Source organism: Pteronotus mesoamericanus, unplaced genomic scaffold (assembly GCF_021234165.1).
Source record: "Pteronotus mesoamericanus isolate MK-2021 breed Mesoamerican mustached bat unplaced genomic scaffold, CSHL_Meso_final contig_186, whole genome shotgun sequence".
Lineage (NCBI taxonomy): Eukaryota > Metazoa > Chordata > Mammalia > Chiroptera > Mormoopidae > Pteronotus > Pteronotus mesoamericanus.
Window position 1 is genome coordinate 7,407 of NW_026555081.1, and position 17,556 is coordinate 24,962.

The window sequence follows — 17,556 nt, forward strand, 5'->3', positions numbered from 1 at the left end:
GCTGCCCATCTCTGCTTCTCCTATCAGTCTGGATGAATGCTTCTTCTTTAACTCCTTGGTTGTTAGACTTCCGTACAGTTAGATTTTCTGGCAATTCTGATTGTTTTTTGTTTTTAAATTTGTTGTTGTCCTTTTTTTGGTTTTGTGAGGAGGTAAAGTGTATCTACCTACACCTCCACTTTAAACTATCCTCATTTTAAAATTCTTTTTGCTTTTATTGGGTGTTTTCTTCTCCCTTGTCTTCCAAATCACTGAATTGATCCTCTGCTTCATTGTATTCATTGTTGATTATTTCTAGTATATTTTTCCTTTTAATTTTAATGTAGTCCTCATTTCTAACTGGTTCTTTATTATGGTTTTTTGTGTCCATCTATCTATTTATTTATTTATTTGTTTGTTTGTTTATTTATTTATTCTTAATTTTTCATTACCATTTATCCCCACATACTCTCTTTCACCTCAATCACTGTGTGTTGTTTTTTTAAAAAATATTTTCTATCTTCTTTTTTGGAGGTCTCACTGAGTTTATCTATTCTTCCCCTAAGTTCGTTGAGCAACTTCATAACCATTGTTTTGAACTCTGTATCTGGTAGATTGCTTGCTCCAATTTATTTTAGCGCTATTTCTGGAATTTTATTCTGTTCTTTTATTTGGGACATGTTTCTTTATGTTTTCATTTTGGCTGCCTCTCTGCGCTTGTTTCTGTGTATTAGGTATATCTGCTATGTCTCACAGACGTGGCAGGGTGATCTTGTGTTCGAGGTGTCCTGTGGGGCCCAGAGACAAAGCCTCCCTGATCACCTAAGCTGCGTGCTCCAGAGGTGTTCTTTGTGTGGGCTGTTTTTGCCCTCCTATTGTATTATGGTTGAGCCTTGATTGCTGTGGACATGTCAATGGTTGGAGTTGACCCTCAGGCTGACTGGCTCTACAACTGGCAATGACCACAGCAAGGGCTGACACCACAAGGCAAGATTTACCCCAGTGGTGTTCTGGTTTCTGCTGAGACCATCCTTTGGGTGTTTAAACAGTGGAGCTGATTGAGTGGTTCTCTGTTGTCATCTGAAGCTGGCCACAGGGTGTGTTGGTTCTGGGGCTTTTGGGGAAGAGTTCTGGTACAAGCTAAGGTCAGCCACAAGTGGGTTTAGCCCAGGATTGCTAGTAGGAGCTGCAATGTGATCTTCAGTTGGTAACTCCCTGTCTGGGACTGGAGATGTGTGGGTTAAGTCATGCTGGGACTCAAGGCCAACTGCCAACAGCACTGAGTGTGGGGCCACTCAGTAGGAGGCAGAGGTCACACTGAATGTTTGTGAGTGAGTGAGTCTGTGCAAGGACCCTTCAAGAGAATGCCTGGGCTTCCAGCAGTCCTCCCTCTCACTTTCACGAAGTCTTCACTGAGTTAGATGGGGTGGGGTCTCAGGGAGTCATCAGGGTGTGGTCAGCAGTGTTCATCAAGTTAATGCAGATTCAGATTTGGTGCTCACCTTCAAATTATTTGGAAGGAGGGCTCAACAGAGAGACAATGGCAACCCTCTCCCTGAAGCCACACAATGCACTCCCTCCTCAGATGTGTCTTGTGCCTTCTGAGCTGCTTTTTTTTTCGCTAAAGCTTAGAGTAAATGTCTTTGATCAAGGGGATCTGTGTGCAGGTTCTTGAGAGAGTGCATGTGTTTCCCGAAGCCCTCTATCTCACTGGGACAGACTCCCCAACAATTTTCACAGCCAGCTGCAGGAAGTGGGTACACCACTTCCTGGCACTGTGGCTTTAGGCTGGGGAGACTCATGTGGGCCTGGGACTGCTCAAACCCTAAGAGGGACTTTGCAGCCAAGATATCTCTGCCAATTCTCAACTTTCAAAGTGGGTGTGGAACCAACCTGATTTGCCTCTGCCCCTCTTGCAAGTTTAGTCATGACTTATTTATTTCCTTAGTTATAGGACTTCTGTTCAGCTAGTTTTCAGATGGTTCTCCAGGTTGATTATCCTATAATTTTATTGTAATTCTGATGTGATCATGGGAAGAGGGAAGCACAACATTTACTTACTCCACCATGTTGACCAGAACTTTTGGAGGAATCCCCTTTGACCTTTGATCCTTCATTTTTTATGTCTATTAAGTGACACCCTTGCTGACCTCTCATATCCTTTATTCCTAAGGACAACATGTCAAGAGCTATCTCTTACACCTCTGCACAGCAGGCTGCGCTCTGATAATGCTGTTTATTATGGTCATTACTCTTACCTTGTTTATGAGTGTTACATGCTGGCCTCTCCTTTCTAAATTTTATTATCTCTGTTGCTACTATAAAGTTTTTTTCATTCTGTAGCAGGACCTCCTGTTTTCAGCTCTGATACCTGGAGGACGCCCACCACTTGCATTTCAGTGGTGCAATGTTCCTTCACCAGCACAGTTCTCACCATCCCTTCCGAAGGTCCCAGTGGGGTTTAAGGTTTCCAACTTCTAACCATCCCAGTGTGTCCCCCGTTCTGAGGTTTATGATCCCTAATCCCACTGGAACAGTGTCCTGCAATTCAATTCTGAAGATCACCACCAAGAAATTAGCACATTTTCCAGTGATTAAGAGCAAACTTCCTCATAGTACTACCCTGAAATCAACACTAGCCTCACATTTGGAGTTCCCAGGCCACCTGCACTTTTGTGCAATGAACTACTTTATGGGTTTCCATAGTCTTCCTAGGTTGGATACTTTGCTAAAATGGCTCATAACACCACACAAGATGCTATCATTATGATTATAGTTTTATTACAGTTTTTTGAGTTGTATGTTATTTTTCTTTTTCCTTTTTAATTGTTGTTCAGGTATAGTTGTCTCCATCCCCCCTACTCCCTCCCACTCCATCCATCCCCACCTCCCACCCTCCATCCTGCCCCCCTTTGGTTTTGTCCATGTGTCCTTTATACATGTTCCTTGACAACTCTTCCCTTTTTTCCTGTGTTATCCCCTCCTCCTTCCCCTCTGGTTACTGTCAGTTTGTTCTCCATTTCCATGTCCCTGGTTATATTTTGCTCACTTATTTGCTTTGTTGATTAGGTTCTACTTGCAGGTGAGATCATATGGTATTTTTCTTTCAATGCCTGGCTTATTTCACTTAGCACAATGCTCTCCAGTTCCATCCATGCCATCGCAAAGGGTAGGAGCTCCTTCTTTCTTTCTGCTGCATAGTATTCCATTGTGTAAATGTACCACAGTTTTTTGATCTACTCATTTACTGATGGGCACTTAGGTTGCTTCCAGCACTTGGCTATTGTAAATTGCACTGCTATGAACATTGGGTGCATAGGTTCTTTTTAATTGGTGTTTCAGGATTCTTACGGTTTGTTCCCAGCAATGGAATTGCTGGGTCAAAAGGCAGTTACACTTTTAGTTTTCTAAGGAAATCTCATACTGTTTTCCACAGTGGCTGCACCAATCTGCATTCCCACCAACAGTGCACTAGGGTTCCCTTTTCTCCACAGCCTCACCAGCACTTGTTTGTTGATTTGTTTGTGGTGGCCATTCTGATAGGTGTGAAGTGGTATCTCATTGTAGTCTTAATTTGCTTCTCTCTGATGGCTAGTGATGCTGAGCATCCTTTCATGTGTCTCTGGGCACTGTGTATGTTCTCCTTGGAGAAGTGTCTGTTCAGGTCCTTTGCCCATTTTTTAATTGGATTGTTTGTCTTCCTTGTATGGAGTCATGTGAGTTCTTTATGTATTTTGGAGGTCAAATCCTTGTGCAAGGTACCATTGGTTCCTTTTCCATTTTCTTGTTTTATTTAGCTGTGAAGAAGCTAACACGTTGATTTTTTTGCCTGCCTAATTCCTCAGGAAGACTACCTAAGGTCTTCTTGTGTATTCTTATTTTCATGGCATTAGTTTTTTGTGTAGCTTCTGTAAGACTCTGTCCTCCTGTTAATAGGCTATAATTAGAAATGTTTGTTATATGACCAAAACTTTGGCTCAGATGTTCTAGTTGAGGCTCATGCTCACAGAATTAAACCTCACTCTTTATGAAGCTAGTTGACCTGATGAATGTTTCTGGGACCTTATGATATAAAACATCACTCAAAGGAACAGAGATGAAAGTGAAATCTGAAAGGGAGGCTTCATGTTTTCAAGTAGATTTATTAATTTTAACCTGTGAAAGCTACGAAAACTGTGTGGTGAATGTCTCATCCTGCTGCACCTATAAAAAATCAGGGCAATCAAGTGAAAGCAGCCACATTTTAAGATGAAGAATACTCTCCCTTGCGGAAGATGTCTGATTTCTTTCTTTCTTTCGTTCTTTCTTTTTCTTTCTTTCTTTCTTTCTTTCTTTCTTTCTTTCTTTCTTTCTTTCTTTCTTTCTTTCTTTTTTTAAAGGTGACTGTAGAGAGAAATGTAATGTCGCCACAGAAAACTCCAGAAGCACAGCCTCCTGGGAGATCAGATCCTGGACCTGTTCGGGGTCTCTCAGCTATTTTGCACCTGTTTATAAATTGCTGGGAATGGACATCTGTTTATAAATTGCAAGAACCTATGTAGATGCAAACTGGGTCTTGGCTGAAAAAAATTCAGTTGTGTTTTCCTCCACTGTGCAAAAAGTAGATTTGTTATGACTCAGAATCTTAACCCTCAGAGTCACTAACTAGCTTACTGACCACAGGCCGCTGATCTCCAGTTTTTTAAAAGCATTCTCTTTAGAAATAAAAATGTACTCTCTAATTGCTCTGCCCTATTGCTATGTATACAAGTCTTCTTAAAAGTCAGTTTTAAGACTCAGGGAAATCTTTCTCAAGGGCTCAGGCTCATGCCTTTCAAATGCAATGTTCCTGAAGGCTACGAAATCCTCCTGGTGTCTCTGTCCCAGTCTCTGAGGGAGGGTAGGAGCCTAACTTTGGTAAATGTCATTGCCACCAAGATGTAAAAGGACCTTTTATTAGGATTAGGATTAGGATTTTATTAGGATTTCATAGGAAGTTTTATTGTAAGGTTCATTATGAAACACAATAACCTGTGATTCCATTTCCCCATTCTATAGTCTCTCCAGCCTTTGGATCATGGCTGTTGAGTTCAGTCTCTCTGTCCTATTGCACTGGTATTAAATAAAGAAAGTCCTTGCCTTTTTTAACTTTGATGCAATCTTTTTTTAATTTAATTTTAATTTGTTTTTTAAAATACATTTGTCTCTGCCTACCCCCCACCACTTTCCCTTGCCCTCTCCCCCCTTCCCTCCCTCAGCTCTTCCCCTTTGGTTTTGTCCATGAGTCCTTGCTATATGTTCCTTGACTTTCCCCTTCCCTTCCTTTTCCCCGCCCCCCCTTCCCTCTTGTCTCTGTTGATTTCTTTTCCTTTCAGTGATGCAATCTTTACTTTAACATCTTCTACCTGTAATTAGCTGATCCTGTTATCTTGCTCACAATGTTAATCCTTAACATATTTTTCAGTCTTCTGATTTCACCCCTGATCTGGCTACATTCTTCAAATGACCCTTTACAAATTTCCCCTCTCCTTTCTGACTTGGTATCTACAGCAGGAGATGACTTGACTGAGCAGATCCTTCTGGGGTCCCAAAAGCAGCCTTTATCCCCAGGATGAGAGGCCGTGTGAGCTGAAGCCTGAAGACCTGATAGAGACCTGGAAGTGTGCACCGCCCATCATCTTAACCATCAACCATGTTTGCATTCCACATGTATTTTCACTGTACCTTCAAAAACAGGGCTACACAGATTTAAAAAAATATTGTCATACCACCATAACAGCCTGTTGACTATTATGACTCCTTAAATAGCCAGCAGCCCATGCTCTTTGGTAGACAAATATCCTGGCTGCCACCGTATACCTCAAGGGCCTCATTGCATGCTCAGTCCCCAGCGCCCACCTGGGCACCCACCTCAGGGCATTCACTTGTGTTCTCACCTACTTGTATTCTTTGTTGTTTTCACAGACTCAATGTGTGTGTCTGAAAGAGCTCAGAAACAGGACACAGAAGTTGAGAAATATCTTCTATCATGTGGATGGTTTTCCTTTTATGTCTTCTCATGTCGGCTGGTGAGCAGTGGATGGAATTCTCAAGAAACTTCCCGAGAAGTGAATAGTTAAAAGCAGAGTTGGGCCTTGGGGTTGGCAAGGAGGGACAGGTTCTCCCTCCCATTCCTTGGGATGGGAAATTGTAAAGTTTGGGAGACATGTAGGATATTGGAAGTGATTTGGTAAAGAGGATTTGCTGTTGCCATGGAGATGTTTTGGGGAGGCTCAAGAGTGACTGTGAGGACCCTGAGTGGGCAGTGGGTGTACTAATTGGCAGGGGAGCTAATGGATCTGTTGCAGTGTGGCTGGGGTGCCATTCTTCTAGACTAGGAAGGATATGAAAGGCGAGGTATGGAAAATAGGGGGAAAGGATCACTTGTTTGCAGTCTCAGGGTCAAGAGGGAGCATCATATAGATGTACAGGCTAACAGGGGACAGGAGACAGTGACCAATTGGGAGAGGGAGATGAGCATTTATGGGGGGCGCTAAGACATGGGAGACAGAAGAAGAATTGGATGGACAAGGAAAACATGGTCACAGAAGACTCAAGATGAAGGCATTTGGAGATTGGAGTCAGGAAGGGAGATTCAGCGCAGGGCAGCCAGACTGGAAGAGGGATCTGGGTTTTCAGCCTGAGGGAAAGTAGCAGGTGCAGGGACAGGAAGCACAGTCCATAGTGAGCTGTTTCCATGTTGGTGTCAGAGTTTCCAGTGTTGGCATCTACCAGGTTGAAACAAATGTAGCTGAGTTTTAACTGTCTGAAATCCAAATTTCAAGATACCATGAGAACATTGCAGAAAAGGAAAATGTCACCTTCATTTCTCAAGGTCTTGTTCAGCCTGGTCAGCAAGTTAGCCTTATTCCCAGGGAATCATGTGGGAATGAGCATTACAGAGCTCCTGAGTAAGACTGAGCAGGAGACTGGGGACCAGAAATGGGGAGATGTTTGTAGGCTGAGATGAACAGGGAGTAAGAGGAGACTTTTTCATTTCTGTTGGCTGGTCAGAATAAGTTTTCTGAGTCCATAGGTGAGAGCTCTGTGACAGGTGTCAGTGATTAATTGTAGGTTCTAAAGATCTTGGCCATCTGTCCTTGTCTAATCCAGGATGCACCACTTCCATTTATGCTGGATGCTGCTCTCCCCACCTTACACTATCTTTGTGGATGTGAGAAAACTCAGGTTCTCATGGAAACTTTAGGTTATTCTGGTCATCTTACAGCCCAGGTTCAAACACTCTAGCTCTCTTGAGGTTTAGAAGCTTGTCATGACCTGTTTGCCTATTGCTGTGAAAGGCATGGCCTTGCTGTGGAAACCCAGGAGTTTGCATGTAATTTTTTTTAGTAGAGAACTTTATTTATTTTTTAAAGTGTATTTCATTGATTATGCTATTACAGTTGTCCCATTCTTTCTCCCCTTTATTCCCCTCCACCCTGTATCCCCTTCCCAGCAGCATCCCCCCTACATTAGTTCATGTCCATGGGTCATTTATATGAGTTCTTTGGCTTCTCCATTTCCTATTTTGTACCTACAATTTAATCTTTTTTTAATTTATAAATCATGTTTATTCTATTACAGTTGTCTCAATTTTTCTCCCTTTACCCCCCTCCACCCATCCCTCCCCAACTCCCACAGTCAATTCCCACTCTTGTCCATGTCCATGTGTCATTCATACATGTTCTTTGTTGAGTCCCTTCCCCTTCTTTCCACCATTGTCCTCTTTCCCCATCCCCTTTGGTCACTTTCAGTCTGCTCCATGTTTCCGGGCCTGTGTTTTATTTTGCTCATTAGCTTATTTTGTTGAATATGGTCCACTTATAGGTGAGATCATATGGTAATTGTCTTTCATCAACTGGCTTATTTCACTTAGCTTGATATTCTCCACTTCCATCCATGTTGTCACAAAAAGGAGCAGTTCCATCTCTCTCCCTTTCTTTCTTTCTTAAATGCAGATTGATATTATTTACTTTTTTAAATGTCAAAGTTAAGTATAAAACATTAAGAAATTAAAAACCATTATAAAGTCTCAGCAATTAGACCAACATGACACCAGCACAGAAATAATCAAGTACATCAAGGAAATATAATGAGCATTCTAGAGACAAACGTATATATCTGTCTAACAATGTAATATATGATTAAGTTGATATTTCAAATCAATGGGTAAAATAAGGCTTATTTCACAAATAAGGTGCATGGAGCACTATTAGTTGAAATAAAACAAATATAGATCTGTATTTCACATATTATACAAGAAATATTCAGGTGAGTTAAAAATTAATGTGTAGAATCTGAGGAGTTTTAGAAGAAAAAAGAACTAATATTTTTCATGACATAAAGTAAAATATTCAACCCCAGTCACTATAAAATAAATATTGACAATATGACTATATTAAACATTTAACTATATAGTAATATACATATAAAAAAACTTAAAAGGACAAGGAATAGAATAGAAAAGTATTTGCAACATATCTAAAACATGGTTAATAGGGTTTTTGTTTCCTTTTTTTTTTTAGGGAAAAAAGTTCTACAAACCTTTAATCAATAAATGGATAAAGAATACCAAAAAGTCATTTAAAGCTTTAAAAAAATAGAAATAGGCAAGAAATATACAAAAACAGGTTTAGTTTCAACAAATAGTAAAGGGACAATTAAAATAACATCATTGTCACAATCAGATTAATGAGTATTAAAAATATTGGTATTATCAAGTATTGGCAACTCTGGAAGGAACTGGGTATTCATAGAAACTTTTCATCTTAAACAGTCCCTTTAGCATTTTTCAAGTGCTGGTTTGGTGGAGGTGAATTCTCTTAGCCTTCTTTTGTCTGGGAAACTCCTCATTCCGCTGTCCATTTTAATTGAGAGCCTTGCTGGGTAGAGCAGTCTTGGTTGCAGGCCTTTGCCTGCCATGACTTGGAATATTTCTTGCCATTCCCTTCTGGCTTGCAGTGTTTCTGTTGAGAAGTCAGCTGTTAGCCGTATTGGGGCTCCCTTGTATGTTACTCCCTGTTTCTCCCTTGCTGCCTTTAGGATTCTCTGTTTGTCTTTGGTATTTTCCATTCTAATGATGATGTGTCTTGGAGTGGGCCTGATTGGGTTCCTCTTGAATGGGACCCTCTGTGCTTCTTGAACTTGTGTGACTTTTTCTCTCCTCAAATGAGGGAAGGTTTCCATCATGAGTTTTTCAAACAGGTTCTCTATCCCTTCCTCATCCTCTTCGCCTTCCGGTATCCCTATTATATGGATATTATTACATTTCAGGTTGCCCTGCATTTCCCTCAATGCCTCTTCATTCTTTTTGAGTCTTTTTTCATTTTCTTGCTCTTTCTGGGAGCTTTTTTCTTCCTTGTCCTCCAACTCGCTGATTTGATCCTCAGCTTCATCTAGCTTGCTTTTGATTCCTTCTACTGTGTTCTTCAATTCAGAAACTGTATTCTTCATTTCCTCTCGTCTCTTATTGATAGTTTCTATGTCCTTTTTCATGCTGATATAGTTTGCAGTAAGTTCCTCATAGTTTCCCTGTAGTTTTTTGTAATTCTCTCTAAGCTCACTGAGCTCATTGAGCTTCCTTAGAACTGTTGTTTGGAACTCAATATCTGATAGTTTACTTGCCTCTATTTCATGTAGCTCTCTTTCTGGGGATTCCTCCTTTCCCTTTGATGGGAGGAGGGTATTTCTTTGTTTTTCCATTGTACGTGAGACTCTTATTTTTTGCTTCTGCCTCTTAAATTGATCTATCTTGATTTCCTGACTTGCTGCTGTGATATTCTATGGTAGGAGACTGCTGTTTTGTTTTGTTTTTTCTTTCTGGATCTGCCTCTGATGATGTCAGATGTTGACCCCGTCTGACCTTAAGCAGTCTGTTTGAGACTTCCCATAAGCTACTGTCTGTGGCTGTCTCCTTCAGCTGTTAATTTAGTCACTGCACTCAGCAGGCTGGCTGAGACAGCTCAGGATGGGGGGAAGTCCCTCATGGGGGCAGAGTTACTAGATCTTCTCATGCCGCTGCTGCTCAGGGGAGTGGCTTCTGCCTGAGCAAGATGGCTGCTGCCACATGGGGATGAGTCAGCACTGAGATCCCGCCAGCTACTCTCTCAGTTCTCTCCCAAAGCCTTCTTCCCCAGTCTCTCCTCAGGCATCTCTAGTCCACTCTGTTCTCGCCTTTGCCAGAGATCAGGGTAAGTGGCTGCAAATAAAAATTTATGCATTGGCCCTTTAAATGGCTCTTTGCGTCTCCAGCCTCCTGTCTCTGGCAGAGAGCAAGCCTGCTGCTTTTCACAGCTGGCTGTTTTCTGTGTACTTTTTGGGCTCTGGTGCTGTAGACTGGGGATCCCTGCTTTTGGTTTATACCCTGCTCTTCTCTGGGGGATCCAACTGGTCCTTTCAATATCTTTCTGGTGCTGCCTCCCATGGGCCCCCTGGCCACCTTCTCAAGTCTCTACCACACTCCTTACCAGTTAGTTTGCACTAAAGCTGATTCTTCTCTCTGTGCGAGGTTACAAGGCTCCTCTCTTGCTATTGTTCAGTTGTTTGTTCCAGGTGATTTCTCCACAATTTTGTTTAATTCCAGATCGGTCCTGGTTAGAGGTCAGTGTGACTTCCACCCACTCCTCTGCCATCTTGATTCTCTCCCTAAAATTTTATTTCTTAATGGCCAAATAATATTCCGTTTAATAACTATATCACGTCTTCTTATCCATTCATATATTGATGACACTTTGGTTGCTTCCATACCTTGACCATTGTAAATAATGCTGCGACAAACATAGGGGTGCAAATATCTTTTTGAGTTAGTGTTTTGACTTTCTTTGAATGAATACAAAGGAGTGGGGTTCCTGGGTCATAAAGCTGTTTTATTTTTAATTTTTTGATGAAATTTTGTACTATTTTCCACAGTGGCTGCACCAATCTGCAATCCTATCAACAGTGCACATGGGTTCACTTTTCCTCCATATCCTTGTCAACACTTGTTGTTTGGTGATTCATTGATGATAACCATTCTGGCAGGTGTGAGGTGATACATCATTGTGGTTTTAATTTGTATTTCTCTGATCATTAGTGACATTGAGCATTTTTTCCTGTTTCTATTGGCTATCTGTATGTCATCTTTGCAAAAATGTCTATTCAGGTCCTTTGCCCATTTTAAAATTAGATTGATTGTTTTTGGTGTTAAGTTGTATGAGATATTTATACATTTTAAGTAGGTATTAGCCCCTCACCCTGACTGGTATGGCTCAGTTGGTTGGGTATCTTCCAAAAAAGCAAAAGGCCACCAGTTTGATTCTTGGCAGGGCACATGCCTGGGTTGCAGGTTTGGCCCCTTATTGGTTCATGTATGAGAGGCAATTGATCAGTGTTTCTCTGTCACATCAATATTTCTATCCCTGTCTTTCTCCCTACCTTTATCTAAGAATAAATTTTAAAATCTTATAAACAAATAAACAAACAAATGAATAAATAAATATCAGAGGTATCATGGGAGAATACATCCCCCCAGTTGGTAGGCTGCCTTTTCATTTTGTTGATGCACAAAACCTTTTGCTGCACAAAACCTTTTCAGTTTTAGGAAGTCCCTTTTTTAATTTTTATTTTGTTTCCCTTGTCCAAAAAGATATATAAGAAAAAATATTAGCTCTGGCTGGTGTAGCTCAGTGGATTAAGTGCCAGACTGCTAAGCAAAGGGTCACTGGTTCAATTCCCAGTCAGGCCACAGGCCAGGTCCCCTATGGGGGGCAAATGAGAGGCACCACATATTGATGATTCTCTATCTCTCTTTCTCCCTTCCTTCCCCTCTCTCTAAATAAACAAATAAATAAAGTCTTTTTTAAAAAAGAAAAAAATATTACTGAGAGCAAGATTCAAGATTTTAGTGCCTATGTTTTCTTGTAGGAGTTTTATATTATAATTTTGGGTTTAACATTTAGGTCTTTAGAACATCTTGAGTTTATTCTTCTATGTGATGTAAGAAGGTGGTCTGGTTTAATTTTTTGCATGTATCTGTTCACTTTTCCTAACACCATTTATTGAATAGACCTCCTTTGCTCCATTGTATATTTTTGCCTTCTTTGTCACAGATTAATTGACCATATAAGGGTGGGTTTGTTTCTGAACTCTCTATTCTGTTCCATTAATATATGTGTCCATTTTGATGTGAGTATCATGCCATTTTGATAACTGTAGCCTTGTAGAGTTTGATATCAGGTAGCATGATACCTCCAACTTTGTTCTTCTTTTTAAAGATTGCTGTGGCTGTTCTGGGTCTTTAATGGTTCCACATAAATTTAGGATTATTTGTTCTGATTTTGTGAAAATGTTGTATTTTGATAGACAATTCATTATATCTGTGGGTAGTTTGGGGCCATATGAATATTTTAATGATGTTAATTCTTTTTACCCTTCCATCCATGAGCCCAGTATATACCTCATTTGTATCTTTTTCAGCTTTGTTCTTCCATGCCTAAGTTTTTTTTAGTACACTCATTCACCTTTATGGTAAATTTATTTCTAGGTATTTTATTTTTTTGATGCAATGTGCAAAAGGGAATCTTTTCTTAATTCCTCTTTCTGATAGTTTATTATTAGGGTACAAAAAAATGGAACTGATTTCTCAATATTAATTTTGTATCCTGCCACTTTACTGAATTTATTTTTCATTTCTAATAGGTTTTTTTATTTCCTGAAATCTTTAGGGTTCTCTCTATATAAGATGACTTTATCTGCAAATAATGACAGTTTTACTTGTTCCTTTCCAATTTCAATGCCTTTTATTTCCTTTTCTTGTCTGATTGCTCTGGTTGGTACTTCCAATACTATGTCAAATAAAAGTGGTGACAGTGGACATTATTTTTTTTTAAATTTTGATCTTTTTTTGTTATGGAAATCATTTTAATGCTAGGAAGTGTATTCACTAACTTTGTAGGAGAGCTATAGCGACTGGCCTACATCCCATAAAACCTAGGGCCCCTGGGTAGCCACTCAGAACGACAACGCCTGCCCCATCTCTGCTCAGTGGGGGAATGTGTTTGGTTCTTCAGACCACTGTTTGGAAAGCCACAGTGCCACTTGCAAGGTGACATGTTTCCCTGTCTTATAGTATGCCACTGTTGCCCCTGGGAAGGATAGGTTGGAAGCATCATCCCACCTGTAGAATACTCACTATGTGTCAGGTTTTGTAGTTGTTTTCACATACATCATCTCGTTTCACTTTAAACAGCAGTCCTGTGATATGTAGATATTGTCTTCATTTCATAAATGTGTGAGTTGGGGCTTAGAGAGGTGAAGTGTTTTGGCCAATGTCACATAGTCAATAAGTAACAAAGTTGAGACAAACCCAAGCCTCCAGAGCACCTTTGTGTTTAAAATAGAAACCAGGTCAAAAGCCATAAGTTTGTTCTTTTTGTTCCTAAATTTTTTCCATTGATTTACAAAGTTTCCTTTGTAAAGAAAATAATCAATAATAAAAACAAATTCTCACAACACCATTTCTCCCAAGCTTCATGAGTTGGGATGGAGAGCTGTCCAGAAAGAGTGATCGTTAGCACAGCTGGCTGCTGTAGACAAGCCTGGAAACTGTACTTTAACAAATCACAGGCTGTCCCTGACTTACTTTTCTTTTTTACTTTATGATAGTGCAAAAGTGATACACACATTCAGTAGAAACCATAATTTGGATTTTAAATTTTAATCCTTTCCTGAGCTAGAGAAAGGTGGCAAGATACTCTCTTGTGATGCTGGGTGGCAGCAGCAAGCCACAGCTCCAGAGCAGGCACAAGTTCACCTGGTAAACCACCAGTGCTCTATAGTGTACTGTTTCCAGCGCTTATTAAATATTGTATTTTGTTTTCTCATCTTATCTTGTCTACAAAATGCATATCTATGTCTCCTGCTTCTGGTGAAAAGAAGAGGAAAGCAATTCTTGAGATGAAGCTCAAGATAATTGTTTAACTGTTGGCTGATACAAGTGTTCAGAGTACATGTAAGGTAGGCCAGGTTAAACTTTGATGTTCACTAGGTTAGGTGTATTAAATGCATTTTCAACTTAAAATACTTTCAACGTATGTTGAGCTTTTTAAAAAAGATTTATATACTATTAGAGAGAGGGGGAGAAGGGGAGAAATACAGGGAGGGAAACATCAATGTGTGAGAGATAACAATGATCAGTTGCCTCACACATGTCCCCAGCCAGGTATCTGGCCCACAACCCAGGCATGTGCCCTGACCAGGAATCGAACTGGTGACCTTTTGGTTCATAGGCTGGTGCTCAATTCACTGAGCCACACCAGCCAGGGCTCAGCTTATGATGAGTTTACTGGTACGTTACTCCAAGTCGAGTAGCACCTGGACTTAAAGTTTCACTGCATTCTGCCACTCCTTTTTCTCCATATTGCTCTCCATTAGAGAAAACAACTTGGCCCACTTCTCTTGAGAATTCTGATTCTAAAATCATAGGATCTCTCCTAGGAAGAGGGTCCCATATGAACATTGGCGAGCCCTCGGGCCTGGAAGCAGAGGGTTTCTCCAGCCAGTCTCCAAAGAGAAAACTACTCTTGTGAATGCTACATGAGTCACGAATGCAGACAAGTGGTAGCCAGTGACACTCATGCTGTGCTTTAGAGCCTGGCCAGGGCCTCAGGACCCATCTCACAACCCTTGGAGCGCTGGATGTTCACATTCTTCAGTTTGGAAATGGGTTGCTGATATTCACATTCCATGTACCATGTCCCCCACTCTCCCAGTGTCACAGAGCCCAGCACTCCTGCTCAGAACAGGGCGGGGCACTGGACCAATTCAGAGATAAGGCAGGTCCATATCCCTGTGGAAAAGTGACATAATCACTTAGCTTGAACACTTGGGTTCAAATCCAAGCCAACAGCAGGATGGGAATTTGGGTCCCTGCCTGGAATTAAAGCACCCTGATATGTGTTGTCACAAAGACAGATAAATAGTACAGATCTGACATTTGTGTATTAGGACTTGGAGCAATCTGCTCTCCAGTCCACATGCATCAATAGACTCACAGTGCAGCACCAACAGATCCTAATAAATCCCTGCAGAATGGAACCTGTGAAAAGAAGACCTTTGATTAAAGAAGTAACCCATAGGGCAGTTTTACACCCCTGTGTTCTCCATTCCTCCCTCAGAGCAAGAGAACATTCTAGCAGTGCCCCAGCCCCACCAGGACTCTTTGAGGTCATGAGGCAGCAAAGTAATTAAGGGACATGTCCAGATAGATGAGTAATGAAGCTGCCAGCCAGGGCTCTTGACTCCCAGGCAAGTTCCATAGCAGAAGTCTCTGTACTGCCAATTTTTTTGGCATGCCTCTGTTCTTTCTCACATAACCTCTTGCCAGCTCTGAGCAGAAGCAGAAGGGGGGAAAGAAGACAAAAGACAACCTTGCAAAACTTGTCTGCTCTGCTCAACTGGACTCTGTGGCTATATGAGCCAGTGTCTCCACCTGGCTGAGTATCTAGATTCTACTTCCAGGATATGTTAGTAATTAATAGACAGCTTCCGGGTCTCAGACTCTAATTTTTCTTGAGCCGTTGTCCAGGTGGGTCTGGCAGCAAAACCCAGAACGGGCAGAGAGGCAGTCCTGGCCCCGAGAGAGGTAGAGGGGACCCCAACAACTTGAACTTTATTCATGCTGAAGACACTTTTGTAGACTTTGGCATAAAAGTCTTTTTGTTTTTCTTCTTAAGTTAGAGATAAGAAAACACTCCCATATAAATATTTGGAACCACACTGAAGCCTTCACATTCAAATTGGCCTCAACTGGCCAACGTTTCATTCAGCCATCTACCTAGTCTAACAGCTGATTGGATTTTATTCTTTTTATGGAACTGGTAAGTAACTTAACACAGTTGACCTTGAGCTTTCTCTCCTTTACAGAGAAGCACTGTCCAAGGTGACAAGAAACCAGAGGATCCTGGCTAGTTTTATACAACGATAGAATGCCAACACTGGCAGAAACCTCATCAAGATGAAGAAACAGACCCAGAGAGGAGAGGTGACCTACCCAAGGTCTCAAGGAACTGAGAGTCAAGAGTCCTGGTTTCTTAGCCCCAAGTAAAAAGCCATTAATCCTACATGATAATAAATACTAAAAATATCGCCAAGTTACCACGGTCCATGACTGGTAGGCCTCCTTCCCAGAGACTGCCCAAAAAGCTGTATGTTTTCTGTTTTCTAACTTAAAAAATTGAACAACCATAATGTTCCATTCAGAAGGCAGTCCTGTTAGGTGACAGGCTCCCCGTCACGACCTAAAATTAATCATGTTTATTGGCTGCATATAGGGTGTTGCAGTGGGTGTTTCATAGAACAGGTAAATGGAAGGGATGGCAGCCTCCAGGATGAACTACGCAGTGGTTCAGGTACGGCGATGTTCAGTACCTGTGACGGGGCCGTGATCTGGATGTGGTCATGCTCCATGACCATGAGCTCCATTTCCTGCAAAGGCCAAAAGGAAAAAAAAAAAGGCAGTTTAGGAGTGAGGCCTAGCAGAGGACCAGTGAGAAGTCCAACCTGACGTTGGTGGCTCTGGGTCGAAGCATGCCTGCCACTTAGCTCCTGCTCATTGTTCCCATACCAGAATAAGGCCTGGGAGCTGGACCTTCTGATTCTTCCAGAGAAATCCAGGTTTTCATAAGAAAATTGCTCAATGTTTAAATGTTAGCAACTCTTTCAGGTTAATACCATATGTCGTAAGTAAAACACATCTCAGGGCAAATGTGACTTCAGGGTTGCTACTACTTAGTTATGTCAACAGTCCAGCCCAAAACTCTTTATCTCTCAGATTAGAAATCGAAGGCCCAGAGATAAAGGGACTTGCCCAAATCCACAGTTCAGGCAGTTCAAGTAGGATGCTTCTGGTTGGTTAATCTGTGCTATTTAAAGAACAACATCCAACTCCCCTGGCTAGAGATGCTGGTGCTGAAGTTTCCTAAGGAGAGAGGGAAGAGAACAGAGTCCAGCCTGGGGCCTGAGTCCCCAAAGCCTGAGACCCTGAGGGTATACGTGAGTGCAGAGGTCTTTGACGTCCATTTGTTCATCAATGAAGTGTCAAAAGAAGTCTGCGTGGTTCTTGATGAAGGCTGAGGTGAGCAGGCACAAGAGTTGCATGATTTTGTTGGGGGAGCACTGGTTGTTGAACACTGTCAACAGGCTGGGCACAAGGCCATTCTCTACCAGCCCCACCACACTTTTGCTGAGTTCCTGGATTTTCTTCTTGTAAATTCTGGTTTCGGGATGATCCCAAAGAATTGATGAATGTCACATTTTTTTCTGATATGATATTAGGGTGAAAGATGTTTCCCTCATAGTGACAAAGGTGCCAGGCCAGGTCCCACCCTGGCAAGGAGCTGTCCAGTGCAGGAGGGCTGTGGGGGTGCTGCAGGAGCCACTGGCTGGCTCCGCCATTGGGTCAGGCAGCTTTTTTTTTTTTTTTTTTTTAACCCGAGGGAAAATGCTTTTAGCTTTTCACTGTTGAGTATGATGCTAGCTTTGGGTCTGAAATACATGGACTTTATTATGTTCAATATGTACCCT

General features: G+C 41.4%; 1 pseudogene; it reads right to left on the reverse strand.

Moving 5' to 3' along the window:
- Positions 1-16,277: 16,277 nt before the first annotated feature.
- On the reverse strand, positions 16,278-17,328 carry LOC129066138 (ubiquitin thioesterase OTUB2-like; annotated as a pseudogene).
- Positions 17,329-17,556: the final 228 nt, after the last annotated feature.